Source organism: Camarhynchus parvulus, unplaced genomic scaffold (assembly GCF_901933205.1).
Source record: "Camarhynchus parvulus unplaced genomic scaffold, STF_HiC, whole genome shotgun sequence".
Taxonomy (NCBI): Eukaryota; Metazoa; Chordata; class Aves; order Passeriformes; family Thraupidae; genus Camarhynchus; species Camarhynchus parvulus.
The window spans coordinates 84,611-112,563 of NW_022148402.1; the positions used below are offsets into that span (position 1 = coordinate 84,611).

Below are 27,953 nucleotides of genomic sequence, written 5' to 3' on the forward strand. Positions count from 1 at the left end.
GGGCACACCTGGGACACACCTGGGCACACCTGGGACACACCTGGACACACCTGGGACACACCTGGGCACACCTGGACACACCTGGGACACACCTGGGCACACCTGGGCACACCTGGGCACACCTGGCGCTGCCCCCACCCGCCCCTCCCCCCTCCCCGACGTCTCCCGGCTCCGTCAGCGCCCCTCCAGTGTCGCCTCTGGTGTTAATGAGACAGAGCGTGGATTAATAAACCGTTAATTAATAAACCATGGGTTAATACATGACGGGTTAATAAACGATGAGTTAATAAATGAGGAATTAATAAATGATGAGTTAATAAATGATGAAATAATAAATGATGACTTAATAAATGATGAGTTAATAACTAATGAATTAATAAATGATGAGTTAATAAATGATGAGTTTTAATAAATGATGACTTAATAAATGATGAGTTAATAAATGATGAATTAATAAATGACTTAATAAATGATGAGTTAATAACTAATGAATTAATAAATGATGAGTTAATAAATGATGAGTTAATAACTGATGAGTTAGTAAATGATGAGTTAATAAATGATGAGTTAATAAATCACGAATTAATAAATGATGAGTTAATAAATGATGAAATAATAAATGATGAATTAATAAATGATGAATTAATAACTGATGACTTAATAAATGATGAGTTAATAAATGATGAGTTATTAAAATAAAAGCAAACAAAATAAAAAAATAAAATAATAAAATAATAAAATGAAAAGCTTCCAAAAAATTAGAAAAACACGAAAATGAAAATGAAATTCTAAATCACTTAAAATTTAAAAAAATGAAGTTAATTAAAAATAAACGAAAAACAAAATAAAAACCGCGCAGTGCTGGAAGGGGAAATGCCGTAAAAACCCCGGCCCCTCCCAGCGCTGCCCAATGCCCCCAAAATTGGCCCAAATTTGCCCCAAAATTTCCCCCCAGAATTTCCCCAACCCCTCCCGAATTCCCAAAGAAAATTCCGGAATTTTCGCAGTTTTGGGTTTTTTATTTTGGGGTCATAAATAAAGGGGGGGGGGGGAGGGGCCGGGACCCCCTGGAGCCCCAAACTGGGGGGGAAATTCCCAAATTTGGGGGATTTTTGGGGAATTTTGGGGAATTTTGGGATTCCTGGGGGGATTTTTGGGAGGATTTTGGGGGATTTTGAGATTCCCATTGGGAATTTTGGAGGGAATTTTGGGATTTTTGGGGAATTTGGGGATTCCCAAGGGGGAAATTTTGGGGCTCCCAAAGGGAATTTTGGGAGGAATTTTGGGAATTTTTGGGTCTCAGGGGGATTTTTTGGGATTTTGGGGAAGAATTTGGGGTTCCCAAAGGGAATTTGAGGGCTCCCAGGTGGAATTTTCAGGGGAATTTTGGGGATTTTTGGGAATTTTGTGGCTCCCAGGGAGGATTTTTGGAAATTTTGGGGATTTTTCGGGGATTCCCAGGTGGAATTCTGGGAGGAATTTTGGGGCTCCCAAAGAAAATTTGGGGATTTTTGGGAAGAAATTTGGGGATTTGGGGGGGAATTTTGGGGATTTTTGGGAATTTTGGGAATTCCCAGGGGGAAATTTTGGGGCTCCCAAAGGGAATTTTGGAAATTCTGAGATTCCAGGGATGAAATTTCGGGGGGAATTTTGGGGATCCGGGGGAAAAATTTGGGGAATTTTGGGGCTCCAAGGCTGAAATTTGGGGAATTTTTTGGATTCCCAGCGGTGAAATTTTGGATATTTTTAGGAATTCTGCGGCTCCCATGATGAAATTTGAGGAATTTTGGGACTCCAGGGCTGAAATTTTGGAAATTTTGGGAATTTTCGGATTCCCGGGGCTGAAATTTTGGGAATTTTGGGGCTCCCGGAGCCTCTTGGTCCTTTCCCAGTCCGGAGGAATTTTGGAGGAAATTCCCCCAAATTTTTTGGGGGGAATTTTTGGGAGATTCCAGGTGGGAATTCCGGGGGTCCCGCCCCCTTTGGTTTTTTGGGGAATTTTTCCGTTTTTTTAGGGATTTTCCGGCTTTTTCTTGACCGAAATTCGCTTTTTCCGCGCCGCCAGCATCTCGTAGAAGGGATCCACGCTCACCGCCGCCCTGCGGGGAAATTCGGGAGTTTTTGTGAATTTTTTGTGGATTTTTTGTGATTTTTTGGTGAAATTTTTGGGGATTTTTTGTGAATTTTTGTGGTTTTTGGAGAATTTTTTGTGATTTTTTTGGGGGTGAATTTTTGGTGAAATTTTGGTGATTTTGTGGGTGAATTTTTGGGAATTTTTTGGTGAATTTTTCAGGGAATTTTTTGTGATTTTTTGGGTGAATTTTTTGGTGAATTTTTTGGTGAAATTTTGGTGATTTTTTTGGGAATTTTTTCTAAAATTGTTGTGAATTTTTAATGATTTTTTTGTGAATTTTTTGGGGTTTTTTTGCTGATTTTTTGGTGGATTCTTTCGTGAATGTTTTGTGATTTTTTTGTGAATTTTTTGTGATTTTTGGTGAATTTTTTGCGAATTTTTTTGTGATTTTTTTTGCAAAATTTTTGTGACATTTTTGTGAATTTTTTTGTGAATTTTTGTGAATTTTTGGTGAAATTTTTGTGATTTTTTGGGGGAATTTTTGGTGAATTTTTGGTGAAATTTTTGTGAATTTTTTGGTGACTTTTTGAGACATTTTTGTGATTTTTTTGTGAATTTTTTGTGAATTTTTTGTGAATTTTATGTGAATTTTTGGGGATTTTTTGTGATTTCTGTGACATTTTTGTGATTTTTGTGTGAATTTTTTGCGAATTTTTTGTGAATTTTGGGGGAATTTTTCGTGAATTTTTTGGTGATTTTTGGTGAATTTTTTGTGAAATTTTGGTGAAATTTTTGTGATTTTTTTTTTATTTTCTTGGTGAATTTTTGGTAAATTTTTTGTGAAATTTTTGTGATTTTTGGGGAATTTTTGGTGAATTTTTGAATTTTTTGGGGAATTTTTGGTGAATTTTTGGTGAAATTCTTGTGATTTTCTTGGTGACTTTTTGGGAATTTTTTGTGAATTTTTTGGTTATTTTTTTGTCATTTTCTTGGTGATTTTTTTGGTGACTTTTTTGTGAATTTTTTGGTTAAATTTTTTGGTGAATTTTTGGTGAATTTTTTGTGAATTTTTTTGTGAATTTTTGGTGAAATTTTTTGGTGAATTTTTTGTGAATTTTTTTGTGAATTTTGGTGAATTTTTCGGTGAATTTTTTGTGATTTTTTGGTGAATTTTTTGTGAATTTTTTGCGATTTTTTGTGAAATTTTTATGATTTTTTGCTGAATTTTTTGTGATTTTTTGGTGATTTTTTTGTGTATTTTTCGCGATTTTTTGCTGATTTTTTTGCGTTTTTTGGTGAATTTTTGGTGAAATTTTTGTGATTTTTTTGGTGAATTTTTTAGGACTATTTTGTGAATTTTTGGTGAATTTTTTGGTGATTTTTGGTGAATTTTTTGTGAAATTTTGGTGAAAATTTTGTGATTTTTTTGGTGAATTTTTGGTGTATTTTTTGCGAATTTTTTTGTGAATTTTTTTTATTTTCTTGGTGAATTTTTGGTAAATTTTTTGTGAAATTTTTGTGATTTTTGGGGGAATTTTTGGTGAATTTTTGGTGTATTTTTTGTGAATTTTTGGTGAAATTCTTGTGATTTTCTTGGTGACCTTTTGGGAATTTTTTGTGAATTTTTTGGTTATTTTTTTGTCATTTTCTTGGTGATTTTTTTGGTGACTTTTTTGTGAAATTTTTGGTTAAATTTTTTGGTGATTTTTTGTGAAATTTTTGCGACTTTTTTTGGTGAAATTTTTTGGTGAATTTTTTGTGAATTTTTGGTGAATTTTTCGGTGAATTTTTTGCGAATTTTTTATGATTTTTTGGTGAATTTTTTGTGAATTTTTTGCGATTTTTTTTGTGAAATTTTTATGATTTTTTGCTGAATTTTTTGTGATTTTTTGGTGATTTTTTTGTGTATTTTTCGCGATTTTTTGCTGGATTTTTTGCGATTTTTTTGGTGAATTTTTGGTGAAATTTTTGTGATTTTTTCTGTGAATTTTTTAGGACTATTTTGTGACTTTTTGGTGAATTTTTGGGTGTTTTTGTGCGTCTCACTGGATGGATTTGATCCACTCGTCCTTCTGCTCGCGCGTGGGCGCCGAGATGCGGTACACCACGTGGTTCCCCTCCACCACCCGCCCGTCCGCCTCCGTCTTGCACGCCTTGATCAGCTGCCCCTTGTTGTTGGGGATGTAGAGCTCGAAGCAGTGCTGGGAAATTCGGGAAAAACCAGTGAAAACCAGTACAAACCAGTACAAACCAGTTTGGGAAAAACTGGGAGTTGTGGGACCAAAAATGTGGCGAAAAAAGGGGAGAAATGGGGGAGATTTGGGATCTTAAAATGGTCTGGAAAGGGTTAAAAACCAGTACAAACCAGTTTGAGAAAAACTCGGAGTTGTGGGACCAAAAATGCGCCGGAAAAATGGAAGAAAAATGGATGAAAAATGGAGGAAAAATGGAGGAAATTAAGGGAAAATCGGGGAGATTTGGGAATTTGAAATGGTCTGGAAAGGGTTAAAAACCAGTACAAACCAGTACAAACCAGTTTGGGAAAAACTCGGAGTTGTGGGACCAAAAATGCGGTGAAAAAAGGGGAGAAATGGGGGAGATTTGGGATCTTAAAATGGTCTGGAAAGGGTTAAAAAGTACAAACCAGTTTGAGAAAAACTGGGAGTTGTGGGACCAAAAATGCGCCGGAAAAATGGAAGAAAAATGGAAGAAAAAATGGAGGAAAAATGGAGGAAAATAGGGGAAAATCGGGGAGATTTGGGACCTTAAAATGGTCTGGAAAGGGTTAAAAACCAGTGAAAACCAGTAAAAACCAGTTTGGGAAAAACGTGGGATTTTGGGACCAAAAATGCGGAATGGAAGAAAAAAATGGAAAAAATGGAGGAAAAATGGAGGAAAAATGGAGGAAAAATGGGGGAAAATGGGGAGATTTGGGACCTTAAAATGGTCTGGAAAGGGTTAAAAACCAGAAAAACCAGTACAAACCAGTTTGGGAAAAACTGGGAGTTGTGGGATCAAAAATGCGGCGGAAAAATGGAAAAAAAATGGAGGAAAAATGGAGGAAAAATTGAAGGAAAAAGGAGGAAAAACGGAGATTTGGGAATTTGAAATGGTCTGGAAAGGGTTAAAAACCAGTACAAACCAGTACAAACCAGTACAAACCAGTTTGGGAAAAATTGGGAGTTGTGGGACCAAAAATGCGGTAGAAAAATGGAGGAAAAAAGGAGAAAAATGGGGAAAATGGGGGAGATTTGGGAATTTGAAATGGTCTGGAAAGGGTTAAAACCCAGTACAAACCAGTACAGACCAGTACAGACCAGTACAAACCAGTACAAACCAGTACAAACCAGTACAGACCAGTACAGACCGGTTTGGGAAAAAAGTGGAAAAATTTGGGAGTCATGGGATAAAAACCAGGGCAGGAAAATGGGTGAAAAATGGGAATTTTGGGGGCGTTCTTGGGGAATTTTGGAGGAATTTTGGGGGAATTGGGGGAGAAATTGGGGGAATTTGGGGGAATTTTGGGGAATTTTGGGGAATTTTTGGGCTGATTTTGGTGATTTTTTGGAACAATTTTTGGAGGATTTTTGGGTCATTTAGGGGTAATTTTTAGTTGATTTTTGGGGTAATTTTGGGGTAATTTTGGGCTGATTTTGGGCTGATTTTTGGGCAGATTTTGGTGATTTTTTGGAATAATTTTTTGGAGGATTTTTGGTCATTTTGGGGTAATTTTTAGTTGATTTTTGGGGCGATTTTGGTTGATTTTGGGTTGATTTTTGGGCTGATTTTGGGGTGATTATTTGGGGCGTATTTTGGGCTGATTTTGGTGATTTTCTGGAATAATTTTTTGGAGGATTTTTGGGTCATTTTGGGTAATTTTTAGTTGATTTTTGGGGCTATTTTGGGGTAATTTGGGGCTGATTTTGGGGAATTTTTGGGCTGATTTTGGTTGATTTTGGGCTGATTATTTGGGGCGTATTTTGGGCTGATTTTGGAGATTTTCTGGAATAATTTTTGGAGGATATTTGGGTCATTTTGGGGTAATTTTTAGTTGATTTTTGGGGTAATTTGGGGCTGATTTTGGGGAATTTTTGGGCTGATTTTGGTGCTTTTTTGGAACAATTTTTTAGAGGATTTTTGGGTCATTTAGGGGTAATTTTTAGTTGATTTTTGGGGTAATTCTGGGGTAATTTTGGTTGATTTTGGGGAATTTTTGGGCTGATTTTGGGCTGATTTATGGGGCGTATTTTGGGCTGATTTTGGCGATTTTTTGGAATAATTTTTGGAGGACTTTTGTGTCATTTTGGGGTAATTTTTAGTTGATTTTTGGGGTAATTTGGGGCTGATTTTGGGGAATTTTTGGAATAATTTTTTGGAGGATTTTTGGGTCATTTTGGGTAATTTTTAGTTGATTTTTGGGGTAATTTTGGGCTGATTTTGGGCTGATTTTGGGGAATTTTTGGGCTGATTTTGGTTGATTTTGGGCTGATTATTTGGGGCGTATTTTGGGCTGATTTTGGAGATTTTCTGGAATAATTTTTGGAGGATTTTTGGGTCATTTTGGGGTAATTTTTAGTTGATTTATGGGGTAATTTTAGGGAATTTTTGGGCTGATTTTGGGCCGATTTTTGGGGCGTATTTTGGGGCTGATTTTGGTGATTTTTGGAATAATTTTTGGACGATTTTGGGGGCATTTTGGGCTCATTCTGGTGATTTTTTGGAATAATTGTTTGGAGGATTTTTGGGTCATTTTGGGGTAATTTTTAGTTGATGTTTGGGGTATTTTTGGGTTGATTTTGGGGAATTTTTGGGCTGATTTTTGGGCTGATTTTGGTTGATTTTGGGCCGATTATTTGGGGCGTATTTTGGGCTGATTTTTGGGGTGATTTTGCGGTAATTTTGGAGAATTTTTGGGCTGATTTTTGGGGCATATTTTGGGCTGATTTTGGTGATTTTTTTGGAACAATTTTTGGAGGATTTTTGGGTCATTTAGGGGTAATTTTTAGTTGATTTTTGGGGCAATTTTGGGGTAATTTTGGGCTGATTTTGGGCTGATTTTTGGGCTGATTTTGGTGATTTTTTGGAACAATTTTTTGGAGGATTTTTGGTCATTTTGGGGTAATTTTTAGTTGATTTTTGGGGCGATTTTGGGCAGATTTTGCTGATTTTTTGGAATAATTTTTTGGAGGATTTTTGGTCATTTTGGTGTAATTTTTAGTTGATTTTTGGGGCGATTTTGGGCTGATTTTTGGGCTGATTTTCGTTGATTTTGGGCTGATTTTTGGGGCGTATTTTGGGCTAATTTTGGTGATTTTTTGGAATAATTTTTTGGAGGATTTTTGGTCATTTTGGAGTAATTTTTAGTTGTTTTTTGCGGTAATTTTAGGGAATTTTTGAGCTGATTTTGGGCCGATTTTTGGGGCGTATTTTGGGGCGATTTTGGTGATTTTTGGAATAATTTTTGGACGATTTTGGGGTCATTTTGGGCTCATTCTGGTGCTTTTTTGGAATAATTGTTTGGAGGATTTTTGGGTCATTTTGGGGTAATTTTTAGTTGATTTTTGGGGTAATTTTGGGGTAATTTTGGGCTGATTTTGGGCTGATTTTTGGGCTGATTTTGGTTGATTTTGGGGTGATTTTTGGGGCATGTTTTGGGCTAATTTTGGTGATTTTTTGGAATAATTTTTGGAGGATTTTTGGGTCATTTTGGGGTAATTTTTAGTTGATTTTTGGGGCGATTTTGGGCTGATTTTTGGGCTGATTTTGGTTGATTTTGGGCTGATAATTTGGGGAAATTTGGGGCTGATTTTGGTGATTTTTTGGAATAATTTTTGGAGGATTTTTGTGTCATTTAGGGGTAATTTTTAGTTGATTTATGGGGTAATTTTGGGGTAATTTTGGGGAATTTTTGGGCTGATTTTGGGCCGATTTTTGGGGCGCATTTTGGGCTGATTTTGGTGATTTTTTGGAATAATTGTTTGGAGGATTTTTGGGTCATTTAGGGGTAATTTTTAGTTGATGTTTGGGGTAATTTTGGGGTAATTTTGGGGAATTTTTGGGCTGATTTTTGGGCTGATTTTGGTTGATTTTGGGCCGATTATTTGGGGCATATTTTGGGCTGATTTTGGTGATTTTTTGGAATAATTTTTGGAGGATTTTTGGTCATTTTGGGGTAATTTTTAGTTGATTTTTGGGCTGATTTTGAGCCGATTTTTGGGGCATATTTTGGGGCTGATTTTGGTGATTTTTGGAATAATTTCTGGATGATTTTGGGATCATTTTGGGCCAATTTTGGGGACTTTTTAGTTGATTTTTGGGCTGATTTTGGGGTGGAATATTTTGGGGTTTTTGGTGATTTTTTGGAACAATTTTTGGGCTGATTTTGGGGTCATTTTGGGGCTGATTTTGGTGATTTTTTGGAACAATTTTTGGGCTGATTTTGGGGTCATTTTGGGGTAATTTTGGTGCTTTTTGGGGTTTCCTCTCTCACCGGTTTGCGCGGATCTCGACCTCGCGGATGCTCAGGTTCTCCAGGGGGATGATCCCACGCGGCTCCTTGTCCTGCAAATTCCAACATTTTGGGACATTTTGGGAAACTTTCTGGAATTTTGGGGATTTTTTGGGAAATTTTGAGAATTTTAGGGGGAAATTTGGGGGAGTTTTGGGAATTTTGGGGGAAATTCGGGGGATTTTGGCGCAAATTCCACCTCGGGGATGATCCCTCCCAGCTCCTGAAAATTTGGGAATTTTGGGGGGAATTTGGGGATTTTTGGAGAATTTGGGGAGGTTTTGGGGAATTCCGGGAACATTTGGGGTTTTTTTGGGAAATTTGGGATCCCAGGAGGGATTTTTGGAGAATTTGGGGGATTTTGGGGCAAATTCCGCATCAGAGAGAATCCCTCGCCGCTCCTTGGCTTGAAATTCCAGAATTTTGGAAAATTTGTGGATTTTTGTTTTGGAAATTTTGGGAATTTTTGGGCATTTTGGGGCAGATTTGGGGGATTTTGGGGCTCCCAAGGCGGAATTTGGAATTTTTGGGGTGAATTTGGGGATTTTGGTGCTCCCAAGGTGGAATTTGGGGTTTTTGGGGTGAATTTGGGGATTTTGGGGCTCTCACTGTGGTGCACTCCAAGCAGTAGAGGCAGATTTGGGATTTTGGGTGAATTTGGGGTGAATTTTGGGTGAATTTTGGATGTTTTTTGGGATAATTTGGGTTGGATTTGGGTATTTTTGGGGTCCCAAGGTGGAATTTGGGATTTTCCCCCCTGTAGAGGCAGATTTGGGTTTTTTGGGGTTTAATTTTATGTTTTTTTGGGGCTGATCTTTGGGGTGAATTTTTTTTCCCCTGGATGACCCAAGTAGTAGAGTGCAGATTTGGGTTTTTTTTTTTTGAATTTTAAGTGTTTTTGGGGCAGATTTTTGTTTTTTTTTTTTTTTTTTTTTGTGAATTTGTCCCTTTTGTCTCCCCCCCCCGCCTCCCGTGTGAGGCAGATTTGGGTTTTTTTTCGTGATTTTCTTTTTGCCCCGTTTCGTGTTTGTTAGGATTTTGGTGCTCCCAAGGTGAAATTTGGGTTTTTTGGGGTGAATTTGGGGGATTTTGGGGCTCTCACCGTGGTGTACTCGAAGTAGTAGAGGCAGATTTGGGATTTTTGGGTGTAATTTGGGGTGAATTTTGGGGGATTTTGGGTGAATTTTGGATGTTTTTTGGGTAATTTGGGGTGGTTTTTGGGTATTTTTGGGGTCCCAAGGCGGAATTTGGGGTTTTTGGGGTGAATCTGGGGGATTTTGGGGCTCTCACCGTGGTGTACTCGAAGTAGTAGAGGCAGTTGTCGGTCAGGATGAACCAGCGGCGCTTCCACGTCTTCACCCGCCCGCCTGGGGGATTTGGGGCAAATTTGGGGGATTTTGGGAAATTTGGGGGAAAATCTGGGATTTTGGGGGGGTTTTAGGAGGATTTGGGGGGGTTCTGTGGATTTTGGGGGAAATTTGGGAGATTTTTGGGAAATTTGGGGAATTTTGGGGGGGATTTTGGGGATGTTTTGGGAATTTGGGGGAAATCTGGGAGATTTTGGGAAATTTGGGGGATTTTTTTTGGAATTTTGGGAAATTTTTGGAGGATTTTTGGAGATTTTTTGGGAATTTGGGGGAAATTCGGAGATTTTGGGAAATTTGGGGTGAATTTTGGGAATTTTTTTAAGGAGATTTTTGGGAATTTGGGGAAATTGGGAGATTTTGGGAAATTTGGGGAATTTTTTTTGGAATTTTGGGAAATTTTTTAGAGGATTTTTGGAGATTCTTTGGGGGGGAATTTGGGGGGAAATTGGGGAGATTTGGGATTTTTGTGGAGAGTTTTGTGAATTTTGGGAGATTTTTTTGGGAATTCAGGGGAAATTTTGGGAGATTCTTTGGGATTTGGAAAAGGATTAGGGGGAAATTGGAAATATTGAAATTTTGGGCGGAATTTTGGGGGAATTTGAGGAATTTGGGGGAAATTTGGGATTTTGGGGGAATTTTGGGGGATTTGGGGAAATTTGGAGAAATTTTGGGGGAATTTTGGGGAAATTTGGGGGATTTTGGGGGAATTTTGGGGGGAATTTTGAATTTTTGGGGGGTCCCCAGCACTCACCTCCTGAAGGAATTTGGGGAAATTTGGGGAAATTTGAAGAATTTTTTGAAATTTGGGGAAAATTTGCAGAGATTTTGGGGGATTTTTTTTTAATTTTGGGGGATTTGGGGAGAGTTTGGGGAAAAATTGAGGAAAAAAATTGAAGAATTTGGGGAATTTGGGGAGAATTTGGGGAAAATTTTGAGAAATTTGGGGAATTTTGAGGGAAATTTGGGGGAATTTTGGAGGAAATTTGAGGAATTTTTTGGAATTTGGGGGATTTTGGGGGAATTTTGGGAGAATTTCATGGAATTTGGGGATTTTTAGGGAAGAAAAGAAAGAAAAAGACAAAAAATCCATTAAAATTCAGTAAAACCAAACTGGGAGAGACTGGGGGGAACTGGGAGGGGGCGTGGCCACGAGAGGTGGGCGTGGCCATGCGAGGTGGGCGTGGCCAGGGAGTGTCCCACCCACATCAACCCCATCAATGGTCAGAAAATGCCCAAAATTTGGAATTTTGGGGTAATTTTGAGTGGGATTTTTGGGCGTGGCCAGGTGTGGGTGTGGCCCAGGTGTGGTGGGCGCGGCCTAGGTGAGATGGGCGTGGCCAGGCTCACGCCCCACCCACTTTTTGCTACATTCAAACCCTATAAAACAAAAAAAAATCCCTAAAAATTGGAATTTTTGGCGTCATTTGAGAGGGATTTTGGGGGCGTGGCCAGGTGTGGGTGTGGCCCAGGTGTGGTGGGCGTGGCTCGGGTGTGGTGGGCGTGGCCAAGGGAATTCTCCCACCTACATTAACCCCATAAATGGTGAAAAAATACCCCCCAAAATTGGAATTTTCATCTATTTCCACTGGGATTTTGGGGGGCGTGGCCAGATGAGGGCATGGCCCAAATGTGGTGGGCGTGGCCATGGCCAAGCCCCACCCACTTTGAGCCACATAAAACTTTAATAAATACCTGAAAATTGCGATTTAAAACCTTTAAAAATGCCCCAAAATTTTAAATTTCTCAGTATTTTGAGTAAGATTTTGGGGGCGTGGCCAGCTGAGGGCGTGGCCCAGGCGAGGTGGGCGTGGCCAGGGTCATGCCCCGCCCACTCCTAACCACATTCAAGCCCCATAAAAACAAAAAAAATCCCAAAAATTGGAAAATTTGAGTTTTTTGAGCGGGGTTTTTTGGGCGTGGCCAGCTGAGGGCGTGGCCCGGGTGAGGTGGGCGTGGTCACTGTCATGCCCCGCCCACTCCTAACCACATTCAAGCCCCAATAAAACAAAAAAAATCCCAAAAATTGGAAATTTTGAGTATTTTGAGCGGGGTTTTTGGGCGTGGCCAGGTGAGGGCGTGGCCCAGGTGCGGTGGGCGTGGTCACTGTCATGCCCCGCCCACTCCCAACCACATTCAAGCCCCATAAAAATGAAAAAAATCCCAAAAATTGGAAAATTTGACTTTTTTGAGCGGGGTTTTTTGGGCGTGGCCAGACGAGGGCGTGGCCCAGGTGCGGTGGGCGTGGTCACGGTCATGCCCCGCCCACTGCTAACAACATTCAAGCCCCATAAAAACAAAAAAAATCCCAAAAATTGGAAATTTTGAGTTTTTTGAGCGGGGTTTTTTGGGCGTGGCCAGGTGAGGGCGTGGGGCCCAGGTGTCCGACGCGGGGGCGTGTCAAGAACGTGCCCCACCCACTTTTAGCCATATTGAAGCCCCATAAAACCTAAAAAGCCCCAAAATTGGAAATTTTGACTTTTTTGAGCGGGGTTTTTTGGGCGTGGCCAGACGAGGGCATGGCCCAGGTGCAGTGGGCGTGGTCACGGTCATGCCCCGCCCACTCCCAACCACATTCAAGCCCCATAAAATCTAAAAAAAATCCCAAAAATCGGAAATTTTGAGTATTTTGAGCGGGGGTTTTTGGGCGTGGCCAGGTGAGGGCGTGGCCCAGGTGAGGCGTGTCCAGACGCGGGGGCACTGTCAGAGCGCCCCGCCCACTTTCAACCATATTTAAGCCCCATAAAACACAAAAAAAACCCAAAATTGGAAAATTTGAGTTTTTTGAGTGGGGTTTTTTGGGCGTGGCCAGGCGAGGGCGTGGCCAGTGGGAGGTGGGCGTGTCCCGGGCGCGGGGGCGTGGCAAGCCCGCGCCCACTCCCTTTCAGCCACATTTAAGCCCCATAAAAACAAAAAAAGCCCCAAAATTGGAAATTTTGAGTTTTTGGCGTGGGTTTTTTGGCGTGGCCAGGCGGGGCGTGGCCCAGGTGAGGTGGGCGTGGTCAGTGTCATGCCCCCGCCCACTCCCAACCACATTCAAGCCCCATAAAAACAAAAAAAGCCCAAAAATTGAAAATTTTGAGTTTTTGAGCGGGGGCTTTTGTGGGCGGGGCGTGGCCAATGGGCTGAATGGGCGTGGCCCGGGCGAGGGGGCGTGGTCACGGACGTGCCCCGCCCACTTCTAACCACATTCAAGCCCCATAAAACCTAAAAAATCCCAAAAATCGGAAATTTTGAGTTTTTTGTGTGGGTTTTTGGGCGTGGCCAGGCGAGGGCGTGGCCCGGGGGAGGTGGGCGTGGTCCCGGCGCGGCGCGCGTCTTACCCAGCTTCAGCAGCCAGCCCTAATCCCGGAAATGAAGAAGGTTACTATGCGTGAGGTTGTTGCCGTCGGCCCCCCGGGATCTTGAAGGGGCGCCGTGGGCGGGCTTACCAGCAGCAGGTTCTGCGTTCGGGGTTGAAGCAAATTGGTAAATTGCTGTCGTCGGGGGTTGGGAATCGGCCAGGTTTTTCGGGGAAAAATTCGGGGTTTTGGGGGGAAAATTTGGGGATTTTTCGGGGGGAAAAATTGGGATTTTTGGGGGGGAGAATTTTTGGGATTTGGGGGGGAAATTAGGATTTTTGAGGGAAAAATTGGGGATTTTTGTGGGGAAATTGGGATTCTTGGGGGAAAAATTGGGATTTTGGGGAGGAAAATTGGGATTTTGGGAGAATTTTTGGGGGTTTTGGGGGAGTTTTTTGGGATTTGGGGGGAATTCAGGGGAATTTTGGGAGAACTTAAGGGGATTCGGGGAGAATTTTTGGGAATTTTGGGGGAAAATTTGGGGATTTGGGGGGAATTTGGGAAGAATTTGGGAATTTTGTGGGAATTTGGTGGAGTTATTGGGGATTTTGGGGGGAATTATTGGGAATTGGGGGAAATTTGGGGAAATTTTGGGAATTTTGGGGGAAGTTGTGTGGAATTTGGGAGAATTTTGAGGGGATTTTTGGGTCATTTGAGGATTTTGGGGGGAATTTCATCACAAATGTGACCACGCCCACTCAGACCACACCCCCTGACCACACCCTCATAAGCCACACCCACAATTCATCATCTTAACCCAACCACGCCCCCAAACCCCTCCCAACCACCCCAAATTTTCCCAATTTTTTCCACTTTTTAACCCCAAAATCGCCGTTTTTTCGCCTTTTTCTCCCCAAATTTCACCCTTAATGTGACCACGCCCACCCAGACCACACCCTCATAGGCCACGCCCCCAAATAATCATCTAAACCAAACCACGCCCCACAAACCCCTCCCAACCACCCCAAATTTTCCCAAATTTTTTCACACTTTTTAACCCCAAAATCGCCGTTTTTTCACTTTTTTCTCCCCAAATTTCACCCCTATGGTGACCACACCCACTCAGACAACACACAATGACCACACCCTCATAGGCCACACCCCCAACTCCACTTCTTGGCCACACCCACCCCAAACCACGCCCCAAACCCCTCCCCAACCACCCCAAAACTTCCCAATTTTTTCACATTTTTAACCCCAAAATCGCCTTTTCACCTTGTTCTCCCCAAATTTCACCCTAAATGTGACCACGCCCACCCAGACCACACCCTCATAAGCCACGCCCCAAATAATCATCTAGACCAAACCACGCCCCCAAATCCCCCCAACCACCCCAAAATTTCCCATTTTTTTTCCATTTTTAACCCCAAAATCACCCGTTTTTTCACCTTGTTCTCCCCAAATTTCACCCCTATGGTGACCACGCCCACCCACAGGACCACACGCCTCATAGGCCACACCCCCAACGCACTCACTCTAAACCAAACCACGCCCCCAAACCCCTCCCAACCACCCCAAATCTTTCCCAATTATTTCTGACATTTTAACCCCAAAATCGCGTTTTCGTTCCGTTTTTCCTCCCCAAATTTCCCCGCCAATCCTCTCCCCAGGCCCGGCCCCCCGCCCCGGACCCACCCACCCTCACGCCAGCTCTTCCCAGGCAGGTTCAGCCCCAAAATCGTTGATTTGTCAGCTTTTTCTTCCAGCCTAGCGCTTCGGCGCGGCACTCCCTAGGCCACACGCTCAAGGTTGTCCACGCCTTTCCTTTGAGCCACACCCACACAAGCCCCAACCCACTCCCACCACCCCAAACTTTCAGTTTCTGCATTTTAACCCCAAGTATGCACAGTTTTGGCCCATTTTTCTCCCTGTCCCACCCTAAATGTTGTCCCTGTCCCACCCAGGTCCACGCTTTCATAGTCACCCCCAAGTATCTTCTAAACCAAACCAGTTCACGTGCCCTCCCCCCAGTTTTTCCCAAGTTTTTTTCCACGTGTACCCAGAAGTGCCCCAGGTGTGTTTCTTTGAGCTCCTCAGTGTTCCCTATGGTGTGCACCCCAGGTCTTCCCTTAGTATGCCACACTTATATCATCTATCCCAAACACCCACAAACCCCCCCAAACCCCCAAATTTCTCCCAATTTTTTCCACGTTTTTAACCCCAAAATGTGTTCAAAGCCTTTGTTCTCCCAAATTTCACCCAAAATGTGCCCCTAGCTCCACCCGTACCACACCTCATAGTGCCACGCCCTATAATCATCTAAACCATCCCACGTCCCCAAACCCCCCTCTATCCCAAAACTCTTTTTTTCACATTTTTAACCCCCAAAATACCAAGCTTTTAAGCCTTTTTCTCCCCAATTTCTCCCCTATGGTGACCACCACTCAGACACACACAGACCACACCTAGTCCCATCCCCCTCCACTTCAGCCCACCCCCCAAACCACGTCCGCAACCCTCCCCAACCACCCCAAATTTTCCCAATTATTTCTGCATTTTTAACCCCAAAATGTGGGTTTTTGAGCTTTTCCTCCCCACAATTTGCCCCCGCCCCCCGGCCCCTCGGCCCCCCTGGCGCTTTCCTCTCTCCCCAGGCGCGGCCCCGCCGCTGATGCTCATGCGGGCAGTAAGCCCGGATGCCGGTTACTGTCCGCAACTGGGCTGCGCCCGTGGGTTGTGCAGGCAGTGTGAATACACATGTATCGACCCGGTTGTCACACGGGTAATAACACAGGTGTGTACAGGTGTGGCCAGGTGTGTCCCTGTCCCCCAATTGTGTCCCTTTGCCACCCAGGTGTGTTTTCACCTTTCTACGTGGTGTTTCTGTGAGTTCAGGTGGGTCCCAGGTGTGCCAGGGCCACATGGGTGTACCAGGTGTACCAGGTGTGCCCAGGTGTGCCCAGGTGTGCCCGGTGTGTCCCAGGTGTACGTCCAGTGTTCCCAGGTGTACCCAGTGTGCCCAGGTGTGTCCCAGGTGAGTCCCAGGTGTGCACAGGAGTAAGTGCCCAGGTGTGCCCAGCTGTGTTCAGTGTGAGTACCAGGTGTGTCCCAGGTGTGTCCAGGTAGAGTCCCAGGTGAGTCAAGTCGTCCACGCCCACAGGCCAGCTGTGTCCAGGTGGCCTAGGGGTTTTATCCCAGGTGTGTTTGTTTGAGCTCAGGTGTGCCCAGGTGTGTCCCAGGTGATGCCCAGGTGTGTCCCAGGTGTGTTTGTTTGAGCTCAGGTGTGCCCAGGTGTGTCCCAGGTGTGTCCCAGGTGTGCCCAGGTGTGTCCCCAGGTGTGTCCCAGGTGTGTCCCCATGGGTCCCCAGGTGTGTCCCAGGGTGTCCCCAGGTGTCCCACACCCCAGGTGATCTCACCTGGCGCCTGCACCAGGTTCAGATGGGTGAACTTCGTGCACTGAGTCCCGCGAGGTGGAGGACACCCAGGTTAAACTCCTCCCTAATGGGCGGGGCGGGCTGTCAATCACCCCACGACACTTCCCCTCCATCAATCACCCATGCCACCAGCCCAGTCAGGTCCCTATCCAATCATCCCTGGCCGCCCACATATGCAACAGCCCAGTCCAGCACCTTGTCAATCATCCCTGGCCACTTGTCAATCACACACTTTTAGCAGCCCAGTCCTGCCCCTGTCCAATCATCCTGGCCACACCCACTCTGTCATTCACCCAGCTGTATCCAGCCTGCCCCTGCCAATCATCCCTGACAAACCCCGCCCACACAGGGCAATGCCTGGAGAGAGCCACGCCCACCCACTTGGCTTCAATCATAATGGATCTAGACTTGGCCACACCCACATGTTGGACTAAACCCCGCCCATTGGTTGTCAAAATCATCCTCCCCAGTCCCTCCCAGTAGCTCCCAGTCCCTCTTTAACTCCCACCCTCCTTCCCACGGTCCCTCCCAGATTCTTCCCCAGTTTGTCCCAGTCCATCCCAATCCGTCCCAGTCCTCCCAGTCCCCTTTAACCCCTCCCACTCCCTCCCAGTCCATCCCTGTCTCTCCCAGTCTGTCCCAGTCCTCAGTGGGCGTGGTCGCGGTCATGCCCCGCCCACTCCCAACCGCCATTCAAGCCCCATGAGGTCAAAAAAATCCCAAAAATCGGAAATTTTGAGTATTTTGAGCGGGGTTTTTTGGGCGTGGCCAGGTGAGGGCGTGGCCCAGGTGAGGTGGGCGTGGTCACTGTCATGCCCCGCCCACTCCCAACCACATTCAAGCTCCATAAACACAAAAAATCCCAAAAATTGGAAAATTTGAGTTTTTGAGCGGGGTTTTTTGGGCGTGGCCAGGCGAGGGCGTGGCCAGTGGGAGGTGGGCGTGTCCCGGGCGCGGGGGGCGTGGCAAAGAACGTGCCCCACCCACTTTCAGCCATATTTAAGCCCCATAAAACCTAAAAAAGCCCCAAAATTGGAAATTTTGACTTTTTTGAGTGGGTTTTTTTGGGCGTGGCCAGACGAGGGCGTGGCCCAGGCGAGGTGGGCGTGGCCAGGGTCATGCCCCGCCCACTCCTAACCACATTCAAGCCCCATAAAAACAAAAAAAAAGCCCCAAAATTGGAAATTTTGAGTTTTTTGAGCGGGGCTTTTTTTGGGCGTGGCCAGGTGAGGGCGTGGCCCGGGCGAGGTGGGCGTGGTCACGGTCATGCCCCGCCCACTGCTAACAACATTCAAGCTCCATAAAAACTAAAAAATCCCAAAAATCGGAAATTTTGAGTTTTTTTGTGCGGGGTTTTTTGGGCGTGGCCAGGCGAGGGCGTGGCCAATGGGAGGTGGGCGTGTCCCGGGCGCGGTGGGCGGGGCTTACCCAGCTTGAGCAGCCAGCCCTCGCGGTCGGGGTTGAAGAAGGTGTGCGTGAGGTCGTTGCCGTCGTCCTCGGGGATCTTGAAGGGCTCCGAGCGGATGCTCTCGTACAGGTTCTGCCATTCGGGGCGAATTCCGGCAAATTCGGGAAAATTCCGGGGTTTGGGGGGAAAATTTGGGATTTTTCGGGGGGAAAAATTGGGGATTTTGGGGGGAAAAATTGGGGATTTTGGGGGGAAAAATTGGGATTTTTTGGGGAGAATTTTTGGGATTTGGAAATTAGGATTTTTGAGGGAAAAATTGGGGATTTTTGTGGGGAAATTGGGATTCTTTGGGGAAAAATTGGGATTTTGGGGAGGAAAATTGGGATTTTGGGGAGAATTTTGGGGGTTTGGGGGGGGTTTTTTTTTGGGATTTGGGGAAATTCAGGGGAATTTTGGGAGAACTTAAGGGGATTCGGGGAGAATTTTTGGGAATTTTGGGGGAAAATTTGGGGATTTGGGGGGAATTTGGGAAGAATTTGGGAATTTTGTGGGAATTTGGTGGAGTTTTTGGGGATTTTGGGGGGAATTATTGGGAATTGGGGGGGAAATTTGGGGAAATTTTGGGAATTTTGGGGGAAGTTGTGTGGAATTTGGGAGAATTTTGAGGGGATTTTTGGGTCATTTGAGGATTTTGGGGGGAATTTCATCACAAATGTGACCACGCCCACTCAGACCACACCTCCTGACCACACCCTCATAAGCCACACCCACAATTCATCATCTTAACCAAACCACGCCCCCAAACCCCTCCCAACCACCCCAAATTTTCCCAATTTTTTCGCATTTTTAACCCCAAAATCACCGTTTTTTCGCCTTTTTCTCCCCAAATTTCACCCCTATGGTGACCACGCCCACCCAGACCACACCCTCATAAGCCACACCCCCAAATAATCATCTAGACCAAACCACGCCCCCAAATCCCCCCAACCACCCCAAAATTTTCCCAATTTTTTCCACCCCAAAATCACCGCTTTTTCCCCTTTTTCTCCCCAAATTTCACCCCTAATGGTGACCACGCCCACTCAGACAACACACAAGGACCACACCCTAACATTTTTTTTTTTTTTTTTTTTTTTTTTTTTTTTTTTTTTTTTTTTTTTTTTTTCTTTTTTTTAAAAACTAAGGCCCACACCCCCAACTCCCAATCCACTTCTCGGCCAACCCACCCCAAACAAAAAACCCCCGCGCCCAACCACACACCAAGCCACACCAGCAAACACGCCCCAAACCCTCCCAACCACCCCAAAACTTCCCAATTTTTTCACACTTTTAACCCCAAAATCGCCGCTTTTACCTTTTTCTCCCCCAAATTTCACCCTAAATGTGACCACGCCCACCCAGACCACACCCTCATAGGCCACGCCCCCCAATAATCATCTAAACCAAACCACGCCCCAAACCCCCCCAACCACCCCAAATTTTCCCATTTTTTTCCATTTTTAACCCCAAAATCGCTGTTTTTTCACCTTTTTCTCCCCAAATTTCACCCTAAATGTGACCACGCCCACCCAGACCACACCCTCATAGGCCACGCCCCAACCACCCCTCCACTCTAAACCAAACCACGCCCCAAACCCCCCCCACCACCCCCAAACTTTCCCAATTATTTCTGCATTTTTTAACCCCAAAATCGCGCTTTTTTTTTCCTCCCCAAATTTCCCCCCCCCCCCCCCCCCCCCCCCCCCCCCCCCCCCCCCCCCCCCATTTTCCCCCGCCCCCCAATCCTCTCCCCAGGCCCGGCCCCGCCCCCCGGCCCCGCCCACCCCTGAGCAGCTCCTCGGGCAGGTCGCCGCCGTCGTTGATGCCGCGGTTCATGGCCACGGAGCGCTCGGCCGAGGGCTTGTCGCGCACGTTGGGGTTGTGCAGGCTCGTGTTGAGCATGATCACGGCGAACGACAGCACGTAACACGTGTCTGACACGGGTAACACAGGTGTGCACAGGTGTGGCACAGGTGTGTCCCTGTCCCACCCAATTGTGTCCCTGTGCCACCCAGGTGTGGCTTTGTGTCACCCCAAGTGTGTTTCTGGGAGTTCAGGTGTGGCCCCAGGTGTGTCCCAGGTGTGTACCAGGTGTGCCCAGGTGTGTCCCAGGTGTGCCCAGGTGTGCCCCAGGTGTGTTTGTATGAGCCCAGGTGTGTCACAGGTGTGTCCCAGGTGTGCACAGGTGTGTCCCAGGTGCCCAGTGTGTCACAGGTGTGTCCCAGGTGTGCCCAGGTGTCCCCAGGTGTGTCCCAGGTGTCCCAGGTGTGTCCCAGGTGTCCCAGGTGTTCCAGGTGTGCCCAGGTGTGTCCCAGGTGTGTTTGTTTGAGTTGTGCCCAGGTGTGTCCCAGTGTGCACAGGTGTGCCCAGGTGTGTTTGAGCTCAGTGTGCCCAGGTGTCCCAGGTGTGTCCCACGTGTGCCCAGGTGTGTCCCAGGTGTCAAACGCTAGGGTTGTGCAGGCTCGTGTTGAGCATGATCACGGAACCCAGCACGCAACACGGTTTGACACGGGTACAGGTGTGCACAGGTCACAGGTGTGTCCTCCACCCAGGTGTGCTTGTGTCACCCCCATGTGTTTGTGTGACTTTCCCAGTGCCATTCCCAGGTGTGTCCCAGGTGTCCCCCCAGGTGTGTTTGTGTGAGTCAGGTGTGTCATGTGTCATGTGTCCCAGGTGCACAGGTGCCCAGGTGTGCCCAGGTGTGTACCGGTGTACACAGGTATGGCCCAGGTGTGCCCAGGTTTCCAGTGTATACCCCAGGTGTGCAGGTGTGTCCCAGGTGTCAGTGATTACCCGGGTGTGCCCAGGTGTACCCATGTGCCAGGTCTCACCCTGTGCAGGTGTCCCAACACGTGTACCCGGGTGACACGCCACAGGCAGGCATACGCTTCAACGCCCATCATCCGACGATCTTCAGCGCCTCCCCCGGCAGCCGGAAACTCCACAGGAACTGCCTGGAACGTTCCGGAAAGAATCACACCTGGCCTTACCTGAACCAAACGCACCTGGGACATCCCCAACCCACCTGAGAGCCCCCCCCAGGTCACTCTCAGGTGCCCCAAACCCCCCCAGGTGTGACCCAGGTGTGCCCAGGTGTGTTCCCATCATCCCCAGGTGTGCCCAGGTGTGTCCCCATCATCCCCAGGTGTGTCCCAGGTGTGTCCCAGGTGTGCCCAGGTGTGGTCCCATCCCCAGGTGTGTCCAGTGTGTCCCAGGTGTGCCCAGGTGTGTCCCCATCGTGCCCCCAGGTGTGTGTCCCAGGTTCCCAGTGTCCCAGGTGTCCCCACCCCAGGTGTTCTCAGCTGTTCCCACATCCCCAGTGCCCGTGTACCAGGTTGTCCAGGTGCCCCCCGGTGAACTCGTCGCACCAGGTTCAAGTCGGTGAACTTTCGAGCCAGCTGAGGACACCCAGGTTAAACTCCTCCCTAATGGGCGGGGCCGGGCTGTCAATCACCCCCGGCCACGCCCACTCCATCAATCACCCATGCACCAGCCCAGTCCAGTCCCTATCAATCATCCCTGGCCACGCCCACATATGCAACAGCCCAGTCCAGCACCTTGTCAATCATCCCTGGCCACGCCCACACTGTCAATCACACTTTTAGCAGCCCAGTCCTGCCCCTGTCAATCATCCCTGGCCACACCCACTCTGTCATTCACCCATTTAACAGCTCAGCCCTGCCCCTGCCAATCATCCCTGACAAGCCACGCCCACACAGGGCAATGCCTGGAGAGGCCACGCCCACCCCTTGTCAATCATAATGGATCTAGACTTGGCCACACCCACATGTTGGACTAAACCCCGCCCATTGGTTGTCAATCATCACTCCCCAGTCCCTCCCAGTAGCTCCCAGTCCCTCTTTAACTCCACCCACTCCCTTCCAGTCCCTCCCAGTCCATCCCAGTTTGTCCCAGTCCATCCCAATCCGTCCCAGTCCCTCCCAGTCCCCCTTTAACCCCTCCCACTCCCTCCCAGTCCATCCCTGTCTCTCCCAGTCTGTCCCAGTCCTCCTTTAACCCCTCCCAATCCCCTCCCAGTCCATCCCAGTTTGTCCCAGTCCCCTCCCAGTCCCTCCCAATCCCCTCCCAGTTTGTCCCAGTCCGTCCCAGTTTGTCCCAGTCCCTCCCAGTCCGTCCCAGTCGCACCTCTCCCCCAGGTAATCCCCGATGGCGGTTTTGTTGAGCCCCTCCCAGTCCCTCCCAGTCCATCCCAGTCCATCCCAGTCCATTCCCAGTCCCTCCCAGTCCCTCCCAGTCCCTCCCAGTCCATCCCAGTCCATTCCCAGTCCCTCCCAGTCCGTCCCAGTCGCACCTCTCCCCCAGGTAATCCCCGATGGCGGTTTTGTTGAGCCCCTCTCCCCTTGTAGCGGGCGTCCAGCCCCCAGTCTCCTCCGCTGCGTGTGCCAGCAGCTCCTGCTCCACCAGGAACTGGATCCCCTGCAGAAACACCCAATTCCCCCAAAAATTCCCAAATTCCCCCAAAAATTCCCAAAAATTCCCACCCAAAAACCCAAAAATTCCCGCCCAAAAACCCCCAAATTCCCATTGTTTACCATGAAAATCGGCTTTTTTTACACTGAAAATCGGTAAAAATTCACGTTTTTGAGCCTCAAAACGCCCCAAAGTTCCCCCAAAATTCCTTAAAATTCCCCTCACAATTCTCACCAAATTCCCCAAAATTCCCCAAAAATTCCCACCCAAAATCCCCAAAAATTCCCCCCAAAATCCACAAAAATTCTCAAAATCCCCCACCCAAAAAACCAACAATTCCCACACAAAACCCCCAAAATTCCCATCAGATTCCCTTGAAATTCAAAAAATTTCACCCCAAATTCCCCCGAAAAATCCCCTCAAAATTTAAAAAAAATTCCCAAAACTTTCTCCCCAAATTCCCAAAAACTACCCCCAAAATCCAAAAAAAAATCCTCCAATATTTTCCAGAAAATCCCCAAAAAATTCCCCAAAAATTCCACCCAAAATTCCCTGGAAAATTAAAAAAAATCCCCCAAATGTTCCCAAAATTCGCTGAGATTTTCCCCAAATTCCCACGCAAATTCTTCCAAAAATTCCCCAAAATTCCTTAAAATTCCCCTCAAAATTCTCACCAAATTCCCCAAAATTCCCCTGAAATTCCCAAATACCCCCAAATTTTCCTTAAATTCCTCAGAAAATTCCCAAAATTCAAAAAAATTCTCCCCAAAATCCCCCGAAAATTCCACCCAAAATTCCCTGGAAAATTCAAAAAAAAAAAAAAACCCAAAATTTCGCCAAAATTTCCCCAAAATTCCCAAATTTCCCCCAAAATCCCCAAAATTCCCAAATTTTCCCCAAAATCCCCAAATTTTCCCAAATCTCACCTTTTTTGGGTCCATGTTGAATTTCTTGCGGCCCATCCCCATCTTGCGGTTCCGCTGCAGCGTCTTGCTGGAAATTCCCACAAATTTGGGGGATTTTTTGGGAATTTTGGGGATTTTTGTGAATTTTTTGGAATTTATTTGGGAAATTTTCAGAATTTTGGGGTAAAAAAATGGGAATTTGGGGGGAATTTTTGTGATTTTTGGGGAATTTTTGAGGAATTTTGGGGGTCCCAATTGGGAGTTCGGGGGGGAAATTTGGGGCTGAATTGGGGAATTTTGGGGGAAATTTTTGGGAATATTTTTGGGGAATTTTGGGGAAAATTTTGGGGAATTTTAGGGAATGTTTTTGGGGAATTTTGGGGAATGTTTTTGGGGAATTTTGGGGAATATTTTTGGCAATCTGGGGGTGAAAAATCAGAATTTTTGGGAATCTGGGGGAAATTTGGGGGATTTTTTGGGGGGTATTTTGGGGAATTTTAAAACTATTTTTGGGGATATTTTCAGGATATTTTTGAGATATTTTTGGAATACTTTTGAGATTTTTTGGGGGATAAATTTGGGATTTTTTGGGATATTTTGGGGGTATTTTTTTGGCTATTTTGGGTGTATTTTGGATGAGTTTTTGGTGTGTTTTGGGAAATACTTTGGGGCTACTTTTGGCATAAATTTGAAATACTTTTGAGATATTTTCGGAATATTTTTGGAATACATTTGGAATATTTTTGGGATTCTTTTGGCGATTTTTTTGGGATAAATTTGGGATATTTTTGGAATATTTTCGGGGTATTTTGGGGGCATTTTTGGGGTATTTTGGATGAGTTTTTGGCGTGTTTTGGGGAATATTTTGTGGCTATTTTTGGAATATTTTTGGAATAAATGTGGAATAGTTTTGAGTTATTTCTGGGATATTTCTGGGACATTTTTGGGATATTTCTCGGACTATTGTGGGATATTTTTGGGGCTGTTTTGGGGCTGTTTTGGGGCTGGTTTTGGGGCTGTTTTGGGGCAGTTTTGGGACTTTTTTTGGGGCTGTTTTTGGGGCTGTTTTTGGGGTGTTTTGGGGCTCTTTTGGGGCTGTTTTGGGGCTGTTTTTAGGGGCTGTTTTTGGGGCTGTTTTTGGGGTGTTTTGGGGCTGTTTTGGGACATTTTTGGGGCTGTTTTTGGGGCTGTTTTTGGGGCTGTTTTTGGGGCTGTTTTTGGGGCTGTTTTGGGGCATTTTTGGGGCTGTTTTTGGGGCTGTTTTGGGGCAGTTTTGGGACTTTTTTTGGGGCTGTTTTTGGGGCTGTTTTGGGGCTGTTTTGGGGCAGTTTTGGGACTTTTTTTGGGGCTGTTTTTGGGGCTGTTTTTGGGGTGTTTTGGGGCTCTTTTGGGGCTGTTTTGGGGCTGTTTTTGGGGCTGTTTTGGGGCTGTTTTGGGGCTGTTTTTAGGGCTGTTTTTGGGGCTGTTTTTGGGGCTTTTTTGGGGCTGGTTTTGGGGCTGTTTTGGGGCTGTTTTGGGGCATTTTTGGGGCTGTTTTTGGGGGCTGTTTTGGGGCTGGTTTTGGGGCTGTTTTGGGGCTGGTTTTGGGGCTGTTTTTGGGGGCTGTTTTGGGGCTGGTTTTGGGGGTGTTTTGGGGCTGTTTTGGGGCTTTTTGGGGCTGTTTTGGGGCTGTTTTGGGGCTGTTTTTGGGGCTGTTTTGGGGCTGTTTTGGGGGCTGTTTTGGGACATTTTTGGGGCTGTTTTGGGGCTGTTTTGGGGCTGTTTTGGGGCTGGTTTTGGGGTGTTTTGGGGCTGTTTTGGGACATTTTTGGGGGCTGTTTTGGGGGTGTTTTTGGGGCTGTTTTGGGGCTGTTTTGGGGGCTGTTTTTGGGGCTGTTTTGGGGGCTGTTTTGGGGTGTTTTGGGGCTGTTTTGGGGCTGTTTTTGGGGCGTTTTGGGGGCTGTTTTGGGGGCTGTTTTGGGGCTGTTTTGGGGTGTTTTGGGGCTGTTTTGGGGGCTGTTTTGGGGCTGTTTTTTGGGGCTGTTTTGGGGCTGTTTTGGGGGTTTTTTTGGGGCTGTTTTGGGGCTTTTTTGGGGTGTTTTGGGGCTGTTTTGGGGCTGTTTTGGGGCTGTTTTGGGGCTGTTTTGGGGCTGTTTTTGGGGTTTTGGGGCTGTTTTGGGGTGTTTTTGGGGCTGTTTTGGGGGGGCTGTTTTGGGGCTGTTTTGGGGTGTTTTGGGGCTGTTTTTGGGGTGTTTTTGGGGCTGTTTTGGGGCTGTTTTGGGGCTGTTTTGGGGTGTTTTGGGGCTGTTTTTGGGGTGTTTTGGGGCTGTTTTTGGGGTGTTTTGGGGCTTTTTTGGGGTGTTTTTGGGGCTGTTTTGGGGCTGTTTTTGGGGTGTTTTGGGGCTGTTTTTGGGGGCTGTTTTTGGGGGCTGTTTTGTTTTTGGGGCTGTTTTTGGGGTGTTTTGGGGCTGTTTTTGGGGTGTTTTGGGGGCTGTTTTTGGGGCTGTTTTGGGGGGTTTTTGGGGGCTGTTTTTTTTGGGGCTGTTTTGGGGTGTTTTGGGGCTGTTTTGGGGCTGTTTTGGGACTGTTTTTAAGGCTGTTTTTGGGGCTGTTTTGGGGCTGTTTTTGGGGTGTTTTGGGGCTGTTTTTAAGGCTGTTTTTGGGGTGTTTTTGGGGTGTTTTGGGTGCCTTGGGGCTGCCCTCTTTTTGGGGTTTTGGGGCTCTTTTGGGGCCCTTTTGGGACTGTTTTAAGGCTGATTGGCCTGGCTGTTTTGGTGTTTGGGGCTGTTTTTAAGGCTGCTTTGGGTGATCTCCCCCAGCAGCTTTTGCTACCTGCTCTCGCGGCGCCGAGTGGACTCGCTGGGCCTCGCGAGCTCCTCCCGGGAGCAGGTCCCCGCGGCACTGCGGGCACACCTGGCGCTGAGCAGGGCACACCTGGCACACCTGGGCACAGCTGGGCACACCTGGCGCTGAGCAGGGCACACCTGGGCACACCTGGGCACAGCTGGGCACAGCCTGGGCACAGCTGGGCACATCCCTGGCACACCTGGGCATACCTGGGCACACCTGGCACTGAGCACGGCACACCTGGGCACACCTGGGCACACCTGGGCACAGCTGGGCACAGCTGGGCACAGCTGGGCACACCTGGCACTGAGCAGGGCACACCTGGGCACAGCTGGGCACACCTGGCACACCTGGGCACACCTGGGCACACCTGGGCACATCCCTGGCACATCCCTGGCACATCCCTGGCACATCCCTGGCACACCTGGGCACACCTGGGCACAGCTGGGCACAGCTGGGCACAGCTGGGCACATCCCTAGCACACCTGGGCATACTTGGGCACACCTGGCACTGAGCAGGGCACAGCTGGGCACAGCTGGGCACACCTGGGCGCAGCTGGGCACACCTGGCACTGAGCAGGGCAGACCTGGCACACCTGGGCACATCCCTGGCACACCTGGCACACCTGGGCACATCCCTGGCACACCTGGGCACACCTGGCACTGAGCAGGGCACACCTGGCACACCTGGGCACACCTGGGCACACCTGGCACTGAGCAGGGCACACCTGGCACACCCGGGCACAGCTGGGCACAGCTGGGCACATCCCTGGCACACCTGGGCACAGCTGGGCACAGCTGGGCACAGCCCCAGCCCCAGGGGATGCCCCCCAGGAGCTCCAGTCTGGGCAATGAGGAGCCCTGGCCACGCCCACATCATGTCTGGCCACGCCCACATCATGTCTGGCCATGCCCACATCACACCTGGGCACACCTGGGCACACCTGGGCACAGCCCGTGCCCAATTGGAGCCACCCCAGGAACTCCGCTCTGGAGGATCTGGATCCCTGGCCACGCCCACATCATGTCTGGCCACGCCCACATCACACCGGGGCACACCTGGATCCAGCCCAGCAACTCCAATCTGGGGGAATTGGATCCCTGGCCACGCCCACAGCACATCTGGCCACGCCCACAGCACACGTGGACGCGCCCACCACTCCCTGACCACGCCCACCTCACACTCGAGCAGACCCACACACTTCTGGCCACGCCCACCTCACCCCGACCACGCCCACCCAGCCATGACCACGCCCATTTCACACCTGGCCTTGCTTTCATTGACCACGCCCCTTCTCCAATCAAGCCCCGCCCCCTCATACAGCCTCACCTCACCCTCTCACTGGCCACGCCCCATTTCATATAAAGAAGTTGGGGCGTGGTTGACATAAAGGGGCGTGGCCTTTCCTAATAACAAGTGGCTCGTTCCAGAGGGGTGTGGCCTGAGTTGCATTGGCGAGAGGGCGTGGCTTCATCCAAAGATGGGGGCGTGGTTTGGTATAAGGGGCGTGGTCGCGCCAAAGGGGGCCTGACCACACCCCCCTCATTAAATAAACTGACCCCGCCTCCTTCTAAATTCGCCCCGCCCACCCACGTGACCCACCCCGCCCCATTTTCCCGCCTCGCCCATCACGTGACCGCTCCTCGCTCCGCCATTGGCCGGCGCCTCACGAACCTCCCCGG

General features: G+C 47.3%; 1 pseudogene; it reads right to left on the reverse strand.

Moving 5' to 3' along the window:
• Positions 1-1,224: 1,224 nt before the first annotated feature.
• On the reverse strand, positions 1,225-27,926 carry LOC115916721 (annotated as a pseudogene).
• Between the last annotated feature and the right edge of the window lie 27 nt (positions 27,927-27,953).